This window comes from Gadus morhua, chromosome 15, assembly GCF_902167405.1.
Source record: "Gadus morhua chromosome 15, gadMor3.0, whole genome shotgun sequence".
NCBI classification, from domain to species: Eukaryota; Metazoa; Chordata; class Actinopteri; order Gadiformes; family Gadidae; genus Gadus; species Gadus morhua.
In genome coordinates, this window is record NC_044062.1 from 15,044,979 (window position 1) to 15,056,589 (window position 11,611).

An 11,611-nucleotide genomic window follows, 5' to 3' on the forward strand; every position below is an offset into this window, starting at 1 on the left:
TTGATTTAACCCAAACAACATCTGCCCATAATATGAATGATTATGTCTCACTGAAGGTAAGCATCAAAATAAGTGAGGAGTAACATCACTTCTTAGCTTGTTGTTAGCTGGGAATCATAAGCCTATACAGGACCTTTATGATTGCTTTCAATTATTTTTTGAATAAAAAATGTAGCATTAAATATCTAACTCTGGTCCATCACACCTTCTGTGACCACATATGCAAATCAGATGGCCTCAAGAGAGGCCCTGACCCAAGGTTTGGAAACATTCTCTTCAGGCCGATGCTGAGGCTAAGAAAAATGTCCTGGATGACTATCGCACTGAATGTTAGACTGCAACAACAGCAGAGGTGAAGTAACCACCTACACACCCACCACACACTCACAAACACACACACACACACACACCAATGCATACACACACAGCCCTATCCCATGCACAAACACCATTGCATACACCTACAACACACCCATTCCAAAAACGCACACACATCTGGTTTAGCCTGGCTCCGCACCCACAAACCGACACATACAGACACACACAGACACACGCAAACACACACACACACACACACACACACACACACACACACACACACACACACACACACACACACACACACACACACACACACACTATGCCCCCAAATACATAAATCCCCATCCCACACATGCACGCGCACAGATACACACCCATCCAACGCAGAAAGTAAATCAGGGGAGTGGACAGGCAAACATGTTAATGTTTGGGGTTTGAGGGATTCACTGAGCATTAACCGACTTACATGCAGAGGCGGGAATTCGCCGTGTTTGCAATGTTTAGTTTACCAGTAGAATAAACCCACTTTGACGACAGGTGAGCGCCGGTGTACAGCTGCAGTGTTGTCGTCTTTATGGTCGTCCGTATTAGCAGGGAAATTCGAGGGGGGAAGTAGGCCAGAGAAATTGTTGACCAAGAAACCCGTCAGGAGTTATTAGATGGTGACAGTGCCCCCCCCCCCCCGCCCCCCCCAGACACACACACACACACACACACACACACACACACACACACACACACACACACACACACACACACACACACATTCACACCTTCGCACACCTACCACCCCCCCCCCCCCCCCCCCCCCCCTGCTTGACCTTGTTGTCGTCTCTTTTTCGCTCCACACAAATCTTGTTGACGTCAGCGCATGCTATTTCTCTCACTGCTCACACACAGAGTGTACACTGTTTCACTGTCACACGCACACATGATACACACACACATACACACAGCCAGCCGTGCCCTTTTTGGTCATTTTTACTTCTTTTTGAGTGTGTGCGTGTGCGTGTGTGTGTGTGTGTGTGTGTGTGTGTGTGTGTGTGTGTGTGTGTGTGTGTGTGTGTGTGTGTGTGTGTGTGTGTGTGTGTGTGTGCGTGCAGGCTTGCGTGTGTGTGCGTGCGCATCACGGTTCCTAACCTACTTCTCTTCTCTTCCTTTCTGTTCAATGTCACGTTGTGGACCCCGTGCCAAGCAGCCTGCCCGTTCCCACAGACAGACACCGGCAGATACCGCGGGGCCCGGGTCCCACCCCCCAGACCCCAACATCCACGGGCTTTAGACAAACAAAAGTGCTGGCGACACTGAATTCCAGCAGTGAGGTCAGCCGGGAGGGAACGTAGCTTGGGAGCGAACCGGTCGCCGCTGATTAAAAGCGAGACGCTGTCACTCCACTGTCCCCCTAAAATAGCCCAATAAAGAAGAGCTGAGCACGTGAAGGAGAACCAGTTCAATATGACGACTGGACTCTGCTACGGAAGCCCTCTAGTCTCGAGGACGCCGATATTTAGACGCTATTTTCTTTTCTAATATTTGGTTATTTATCGAATCATGTTTTAAATCACGTTTAAGTAATTTGTCGTGTGCAAATCCTATACCCAACATTTGCTTCCTGATTCGTTGGAAATTCAGTATTTGGTTCATGGATCCTTTTAAAAATTGAATTGCTTTAGTTTATCGTGGCTTATTATCAGTAAAGCAAGGGTATTCACTTTTAGCCTCTGGTAACATGGGATTGCATTTTCTGTTATTCATACAATTTCCGAGACTAAAAATAAAAAAATCGAAAATAAAACACAACCGTTAGATTAGTCTACTATGAAAAATACAACCATAAGGGGCATAACAATCAACATAGCCTACATCAAACCCCGGTAATGTTCCCGATTCTGCTGAGGAATACATTTCGTACAGTAGGCCTGCTTTGGATGAGCGACGCAAAATCGCTTGAGGGCGTCTTGTCTTGTGAGGCAACCGAAGTACATGTGTCACTCGACTGGCCCAGCTTTGACTTTGTGGTTGTTTTTACGATTATAATCCAGCGCCGTTTCAAAGCTTTTGAACGATTTCCCCTCAGGCGGGGTCAGCAGATAGCCCTGCACTGATCCTATTAGAGATGATCCAAATGATTATGTGGGGCTGACTGAATGAATGAGTGTTTTATATCATATTAATCACAACCATGAACAAAGACAGACGAATGGACAGTTTTTGTCTTACATTTGTTTTAATTTGTTTGGAAGGTGATGTTTTGAGGCGCAATCCATATAGTGATGAAGTTACAGAGATGGGGGAAACTGGTATTTCCCCCTATATAGTCTCAAATAAAGAGAGAGACAAAACTAGTGAGTCCACCATGATGAAGGTAAATGTGGCAGCAGGTGCAGCTGACACCCTAGGGAGACAGACTGGGTGCTCAGGTCTGGGAATGCACGATGGGTAAACAAATATATAGAGCTTCTCTCTCTCTCTCTCTCTCTCTCTCTCTCTCTCTCTCTCTCTCTCTCTCTCTCTCTCTCTCTCTCTCTCTCTCTCTCTCTCTCTCTCTCTCTCTCTCTCTCTCTCTCTCTCTCTCTCTCTCTCTCTCTCTCTCTCTCTTTCGTGTGTCTCTCGCTCAGTTTATCTGTCACTCATTATTATATCTGTCGATCTCTCTCAATCTTTTGCTTTCTCTCTCTGTCAGTATCTACCTCCTTTAGTGGAGGTACACACACACACACACACACACACACACACACACACACACACACACACACACACACACACACACACACACACACACACACACACACACACACACACACACACACACACACACACACACACACACACACACACACACACACACACACACACACACACACACACACACACACGCATACACACCCACCCTCCCTCTCGTCATGTGTCTCGCGGCTCTCCGGAGCAGCTGAGAGTGAGAGGCTGGTCGGATCTCACTGAGTTCACCGCTACGGGACGTGCGCTTCCCAGCCGACGTAACGGAGCCACCAAATCAAACGCCACGGTGAGTCATGATTCAATTATTTAAAGAATTGATTTGTATCTGAAAAATGGATCACGACGCAGAATTTAGTGCAGGCATAGGCCTACTGTATGTCAGGTGACCGGAATAATATTCACTTTTAAAACGTTGGTTTTCATATCGACCGCGCATCCCAACACCGGTCCATGTAAACAAGTGGACCTGAATGGACGATTTGTAAAACGATAGAGAAAGGGACTTTATGAAGCTGCATATACATGTGTTCATTCAGCAAGACCTGCTGCACCGTCTATAATGATGTTTCAGTAGGCGATCGATCACCTGTCGTTGTGGATGAGTTATGCTTCTATCCAAAGTGGTTTTCACTTTTTGGCTAAACATATGTTGGGTATTTATGGGGCTCTGGGGATTAGTTTTCTGCTTCAACGGATAAATCGGAACTGTGTGTAACTTATGATGTCTGGATCACTGCCAGCTAGGCTGCCAAGCCCACTTATTTTGGTTGAAGTCCGTATCATCTGATAACTCACATTTAGGCTACTGTATGCTTCTGTCAGACCCGGGATGCAGTGCGGTGTGTGCGTGTGTGCGTGTGTGTGTTTTTTCGGCGTGTTTACCTCAACATTCATTCTTGGGTCAAACTGAGCGGCCACACACCGGTGTGTACAAGTGTACATGTTTTTTATATTTAAAAGTATTTGTGTTCGTGTGTGTGCAAATGTGTGTATGCTTGTATGAACTTCTTGTTGTGTTTGCTTCCAGTGTGTAAAGGGTGTGTGCGAATTGTTGTGTTTTTCAACCTTCAGTCTCAGGTCAAACTGATACACACCTTTGTGTATAAGTGTAGGATACATGTTTTTAGTGATTGGTGTTTGTGTGTGCATGCTTGTATGCGTGTACTGTGTGTGGTGTGTGCAAATGTTTGTTTGCATGCAGTGTGTGTGTGCGTGTATATATGTGTGTGTGTGTGTGTGTGTGTGTGTGTGTGTGTGTGTGTGTGTGTGTGTGTGTGTGTGTGTGTGTGTGTGTGTGTGTGTGTGTGTGTGTGAGTGTGTGTGTCTGTGTGTGTGTGTGTGTGTGTGTGTGTGTGTGTGTGTGTGTGTGTGTGTGTGTGTGTGTGTGTGTGTGTGTGTGTGTGTGTGAGAGAGTAGGGAGTGGAAAGAATGGCATACGAGGTCCGTGAGCCACAAGGCCACATGCCGTTCTTATCTCCTCTCTTCTTGTACCCCTCCGCTCTCTCTCTCGCTCTCTCTCTGGCTCTCTGTCTCTCTCTCTCTCTCTCTCTCTCTCTCTCTCTGGCTCTCTGTCTCTCTCTCTCTCTCTCTCTCTCTCTCTCTCTCTCTCTCTCTCTCTCTCTCTCTCTCTCTCTCTCTCTCTCTCTCTCTCTCTCTCTCTCTCTCTCTCTCTCTTTCTCTGTCTCCCTCCTCTATCCCAACCTCTTCTTTCCTCCATCTCTCCCTCCATATCTTTCTCCACCTGCCTCGCCACTCGTTCTGCTGTTCTACCTGTGTCTCCTCCTCCTTTTCTACTGTCTCTATTTATTCATCTTACTACTCCACCTTTACTACTGTATCTATTAAGTCTTGATGATAGTTCTAGGTGCAGGATAGTTAAGTGCACTGAATATTCTGTGTTCAAATATATTCCTGTTGGCATCCCTGAGAAAAGGCTATGAGAGACCTAAAGGTACTATTTTAAGGAGCTTTGCTTATTGTGTCTTTTAGTCAGAAACTCCTCTACCAGTTCACACCCTGTAGTGCAATAGCCGTCATCGGTCAATTATTTCACAAGTCCACCCTTTTTGCCTCTCTACCTCCCTCTCTCTCTTGGTAACATGCACATTCACATGCACGCACACATTCAAATGCATGCTCACACGCACGCTCAATTGCGTGCACACATTGCAAAACAAAGCATGGAGACTCCCTAATTCCATAAATGTTATGAGTAATCCACTCATAACATTAACCCTTCCTTTCCCACCCGATCTCTCTCTCTTTCTCTTTCTTCCTTCTTTCTCCCTCTAGACATTGTTACGGAGCACCACCACTGCTTCTGTTTCCAGTTAACTCTCAGGCTATTTTTAGAGTCAGTGTGTGTCACTCAGTGGCCGTGCGTAGGTCTCTGTGCATTTGCATGTGTGTGTGTATATTTTGTGTGTGTGTGTTTGTGTGTGTGTGTGTGTGTGCGCGCGTGTGCGTGTCCGTGTTGATGTCTAAGGGGAAGAGGTCAATGTGTTGTTTGGTGCAGACAGGTGGTATGACGTCAGCATGATGAGCAGGTAGATATGGTCAGGAGATTTCAAGTGAGATAAAGGCTACATTTCCTATGAGCTACCTGTGTACAATCCTTTAAATCAATAAACATATGGCACAGTTTGCAATATCAATGGATTTAAGGCAATGGTAATTCAATGTTTATTCACTGATATCAGAAGTGTAGAACATATCAATGCTGTTAACCAAAGCGACCTTCCTCATCACCTGTCCAGTGTTTGTGGAGATAAGATGATATACACAGATTAACAAAAGATACACACAGAGAGTAAACAGTTCAGGAATGTCCCAGCCCACACCCCTGCTGTCTTCAGACCCACACTGATGACATCATGTGTTGACATCACACTGTTCCTCTTCATATCAGCTTCTCTAGTTACTAATATTTAAAACATTAAGTCTTGGTTGGGGACGACTTTCCATCAGATTCTCCTGTTGACACTGGTAATACCATCTGCTGGGATTCCTGTAGTGTGAGTGTGCAGTGTTTTGATATGTCTGCATGCAGGTGTAGGTCTCTGTGTGTTGCTGTGTTTATATATGTGGTTGTTGGTGAGTATGTGCATGTAAATGTGTGTGTGTGTGTATGTGTCCAAGTGTGTTTATAGTAGTGATAAAACGAAAGGACCCCAAAAGCATCAGTCTCTCTCTATCTCTCACCTTGGTGTATCGTCCACATTACATCGCAAAGCACTTATTCCGTAGCCTCTCCCTCTTGCTACGGCCTAAAGGCCTTTGCCCTGAAGAGTTAGCGTTTAGCTAGCCCATAATACAATATTATCCTATATCGTCCCTGGCTGTGATTGTATTTATTGTTAAACTGTATTATATTCTGACACTTATTCATTGCTGTATCTCTATATTATTCAAGTTTAAGTCTATTGTTGTCAGGTAAATAGAAACAAAGGTTTAAAAACAGCCCTGAACATGGCACTACAAAACATATGTTGGAGGGCCAAAACAAACAAACTCTTAGCCGTGGTAAACCTATACACTACTGTTAATTATGAAAATGAAAATAAATATATAAAACAACAGAGTTACAAAAATACAAAATTATATAAGTCCTCAGTGGTACCCTAACAACACAATGAGTGACTTTGTGGTATTCCTCATGAGGAACGTGTTCTGTTGAGACGGGTGGATACGTCAGCAGAGTGCCATGTCATTGAGGCAGAGTTATTTGCTTTGATTGTTTTTCACCATTTTTATCATCAGATGACTCAAAGTTCTTAAAAATTCACAATACATTCAAAGATTGGGTTTCCATTGCATGCCTGTTGGCGTTTTAAGAAATGAATTTGAGGATGTGAAGTAGAATTCATCAGTCATTATTGAATAACATTTCTTAAAGTTTCACAAATAAGAGTCAGGCTTAGCTCAGGAGGTAGAGCAGTTGTCTTGAAGCTAGTTGCTAGTTCGATCTCCAGCTCCTCCTAGCTGAGTGTTGATGTGTCCATGAGCAAAGCAGCTATCTGCTCCTAACGAGCTGGCTGTCGCCTTGCATGGTTGACTCTGCCGTCAATGTGTGTATTAACCGATGTAAGTCGCTTTGGATAAAAGCGTCTGTTAAATGACCTAATTGTAATATTTGTCACAGCGGTGGTGAGTGTAGTTCAGCTGGGTGTGTGTGTGTATGCATGCGCATGCCTGCATTTGTGTATGCGTGTATCTGAAATGGTGTTGAAATATTTCTGCCTTGAATCAGGGTCTGAAATATAATAATAACATAATACTGATGCCCATGTGACTATTATACTGAAATGAGAATGTCCTATTTGCATCTTACCGCTGCATTATTTAATTGATGCAATCATTTGTTTTCATTTAGAAATAAACCAAACAAGTTTCATCTTGCTGCCGGTGCGCCTCACTGTAAAACTAAGACGGTGATACAGGTCTAGAGGGTGTATCCATCCGTGTGAGTGCTGAAATGTGCGAGATCGCGCTACCATGTGACTCCCAATGTTCCGATGGTACACACACCATGTGAGGACACCCCTAACCCAGCTCCCCCATACAAGGTGCCTCGGTAGCTCAACCTGGTGGTTCGCTAACCACGGGCTAACCAACCCGCCTTGTATCGTTTATGCTTTGTGTATGCTCCATGTTGTTCCCTCACTCTTTCCTCCCTCCTCACTGTCCTGTTCCTATACACTGTACTGTCTGTCTTCACTGTCCTGTCTTTCTGTTCATTGTCCTGTCTCTCTTAACTGTCCTGTGTCTCTCCACTACTCTCTCTGTCTTTTCTGTCCTCTCTTTCTCTCTTCCCTGTCCGTTCTTTTCACTGTCCTGTCTCTCTTGACTCTCTTCACTCTCTTGTCTCTCTTGACTGTCCGGTCTTTCTTGACCTTCCTGTCTCTCTTGACTATCCTCCATCTTCACTTTCCTGTCTGTCTTCACAGTCATGTGTCTTCCCTATCCTTTCGCTCTTCACTGTAATGTCTCTTTCTTCACTTTCCTGTCTTTCTCTTCACCATCCTGTCTCTCTTCACTGTCCGTTCTCTCTTCACTGTTCTGTCTCTCTCTTCACCATCCTGTCTCTCTTCACTGTCCGTTCTCTCTTCACTGTTCTGTCTCTCTCTTCACTATCCTGTCTCTCTTCACTGTCTTGTTACTGTATTCACTATCCTGTCGATCTCTTTACTGTCCTGTCTCTCTCAGCATGTCCTGTCTCTCTTAACGGTCCAGTCCATAAAGTCACAACAAGCCCATAAAACCGTAGTCTATAAAAAGGAGGTGAAACTGTCACAAATGTTGAATAATTTTGTCGGCTCATCAAGTCCTGCGGTGGCGACTTTAGCATCATAACATACTTCTACACGTGTTTTTGTGTCTGTGTGTGTCTGTGTCTGTGTGTGTGTGTTCATTAGCTGGGTCTGTTCCTCTAGCACACACACACACACACACACACACACACACACACACACACACACACACACACACACACACACACACACACACACACACACACACACACACACACACACACACACGCACACACATTTGTGTGTGTTCAGGTTGTTTTTAGAAACTAGAGGAGACAAAACAATGTGTGTGACGTCACTGGAGCTGGATGTAGGATGGGTCACACATACACACAAATACAAACACACAAAAGAACAAAAGAAAGAATGTGCACGTATATGAGCACACACACACACACACACACACACACACACACACACACACACACACACACACACACACACACACACACACACACACACACACACACACACACACACACACACACACACACACACACACACACTCACACACACACAAACACACACACACACACGCACACACACAGCAACAACGATAGGATTCTGATCTTTGATATTCTCAATTTTGCTCCCAGGATGGGATACAGATTTTGGGGAATTTCCCCAGATATCAACATGTTGTGTATCAACAGAGTTCACTTAGGAATAGAGAACACAAAACAGAACGACTTGAGTAGGTTTAATTATAAACCTGTTCAATTTTAAAACAAGCACATTTTCTTTCTTTCCTTCTATAATACATAGGTAAAGATAGATCTTTATGGACGAGACAAGGAAATATTGCATCTATGTCAGATACATGCCTCCCAAGACGTGCCTCAGCCATTATGTTCAGCCTTCTAAGATACATTTGTCTGTTGTGCTTGAATATTTTCACTGATACTTCCATGATAAAAAGTGTAGACCCCCACCGTCTCCCTTAGGACTGTGCCATCGGTGCCCCTCTAAACTCAACTAACTACAAGACCACCACGCCGAAACCAACAATATGACGCAAGGCTTCATTCCCGCTGTCGTTTGAGACAAGGGAAGATACACAAAAACAAACAAGGCCCGAGCAAAAACAAATGTATTGTCACACATTTCCTGTCCGTCTCTGTTCAACTCTACCTAGTGTGTCCCTATATTTAGCCCAGCCCAGGGAAGCCCTGAGCGCGGGCAGGAAAACTAAGTTGGGAAAGAATTGGAGGAAGTCTACTTTGCCTTTGGGACAAACAAGAACTACACACTGGATTCTACTAGTTGTAACCGTTACTCACTGGCTTCTACTGCTAGTTTTAACGGCTACACAACAGATTCTAGCTCTAGTTTTGCGCTATTTATGAATCCCGAGGAGACAAGGTTCCAATTTTTTTGGGGGGACTAAGGTAAAAAGATTTATAATTTAAACGAAAGCACAGAGGAAGAGAAGAGAAAAAAACAGCCGTACTCCACAACAGAGCTAGAAATTGACTGTTTTTAGAAAACAAAAGGCAAGACAAAGAAGAAGTAGAGCGGAGGATCTTCCTGTGGACTCAGTGGACCTCAGGCTGAGGTGGACTCCATTGTTGATGTGGGCCTGGGGACATCTGTCCCTTCAAATCGTCCTGACTTAGGTAAGGCTGGCTGTGATTCTTTAGCTGGGGTTTGTTCGGATTGAGTATTGGTATTATGGTCTGTATGTGAAATTGTATGTTGTGTTGGCTTTTAAGCATTCTTTGATTGGGGGTCAGTTGGGGGGGTTGCACCCACGGGTGTGGTTTACGATGGAGGTTGGTAAACGGTGTAGGGACCACATGTGTTTGTCTTCATTAGTTTAATATGCGTCTATATTTAGCAGAGTAGGGAGTCCAGAAGTCCACCCTTTCCTTCACTAGACCAGTAAAATATCAGAAAAACGGTTCACAAACTCTGTCTGGCTGTAAGAGTTTTCCATAAAAGATGTAATATATGTAGTAAATAATAGCTTTTCAATATAAAAGTGAATGTACATACTGTAGGTCATTAAAGTTCCACATACAGTAAAATAGTTTATGATAAAACCTGCTATAGTTGTTCTGTTTTGTGTTTTCTATTCCCTAGTGACTCCACCTTTCCCAGATTTAACTAGTTTGTACGTTTTAGCCAGCGTTTTAGGTATTTTAAGGCCTCAACCTCTGACCTTTGAGAATGTTGTGACAGAAGATCCTTCAGGTAGACACTGATATTAAGCTAGGGCAGGCGATATATTTATGAAGCATTTTAAGTCATATTTGTCGAAATATGACTCATCAATATATCAAGTGCTCCGATAAAAGAGAAAAGAATATGGTATCTGAGGTAGATGATGGCCTGTAATATGCACCATCTGCCTACATGTGCCGATCTGCGCATACACTCATTGCGCCTGACCAGAATCCGACCAGTATCACATGGCTAGGCAGACCTATTGCTAAAGCTCTGTGTTTTGGGGAAGGGGAAGTCTTTCAAAATCTAGATTATTACGGCTGGTTTCTCCAAAACGACTACCCTAGCTTTAAGGAAGCAGTTGCGAAATTGCATAAAAAAATCGCTGATTAAGATATATTCTTAAAAATATCCTTGATTGACATTTGGGGGCACCTGAAAAGAGCTTTATCTAACAATCAGTTTATTATACGTTTGTTTCCAATGGTGGCCAGGGAGATGTCCCTCTCTCACTCTCTCTCTTGTTCGCCATGTTCAGACGCGACGAGGTAGGGATGGAGCTTGTATCCAGACTCCTGACAACTAGTTTAGTTTTCTCCATCATCAGATCAATAATTTTGTTTACAGAGAATTAGAGTCAAAATATGCTCTGCTTGGTTATGGCTGTTTTGTTATGTGTATTATGGAAGAGATACAAATGCATGGTATATTCTCCTAGACTATAACCCTGAGGCCAGGGCACGTAGCTGTTTATCCCCACACACATATTCACACCTTTAGTACAGCAGAAAAGGAACCATCAGAAGCAGTTGTGTTAGAGATGTGCAGGTGAACCTGAGCAGAGAGAGTATGTGTGTGTGTGTGTGTGTGTGTGTGTGTGTGTGTGTGTGTGTGTGTGTGTGTGTGTGTGTGTGTGTGTGTGTGTCCAGATGGATCCTATTAGGGCTGATGGATAGGGAGTAGCGCTGACTCCCGTGCAAATATAAAAGGACAGCTTTTTAGTCTGGTTAAGACCATTAACACTACACACACACGCACGCACGCACGCACGCACGCACGCACGCACGCACGCACGC

The 11,611-nt window shown here is 44.1% G+C and overlaps 1 protein-coding gene across 2 annotated transcripts in view; it reads left to right on the top strand.

The window, feature by feature from the left end:
* Positions 1–3,177: 3,177 nt before the first annotated feature.
* The window catches only part of rasgrp3 (RAS guanyl releasing protein 3 (calcium and DAG-regulated)), a 31,849-nt gene continuing 23,415 nt past the window's right edge, over positions 3,178–11,611 (top strand). The window contains exon 1 of one of the 2 annotated variants that reach the window (XM_030379235.1): positions 3,178–3,346. The gene's annotated coding sequence lies outside the window, so the exon portion shown is untranslated. Of the gene's footprint in view, positions 3,347–8,946; positions 9,986–11,611 lie in introns of those variants that run through there. The other variant, XM_030379236.1, reaches the window with a different exon arrangement.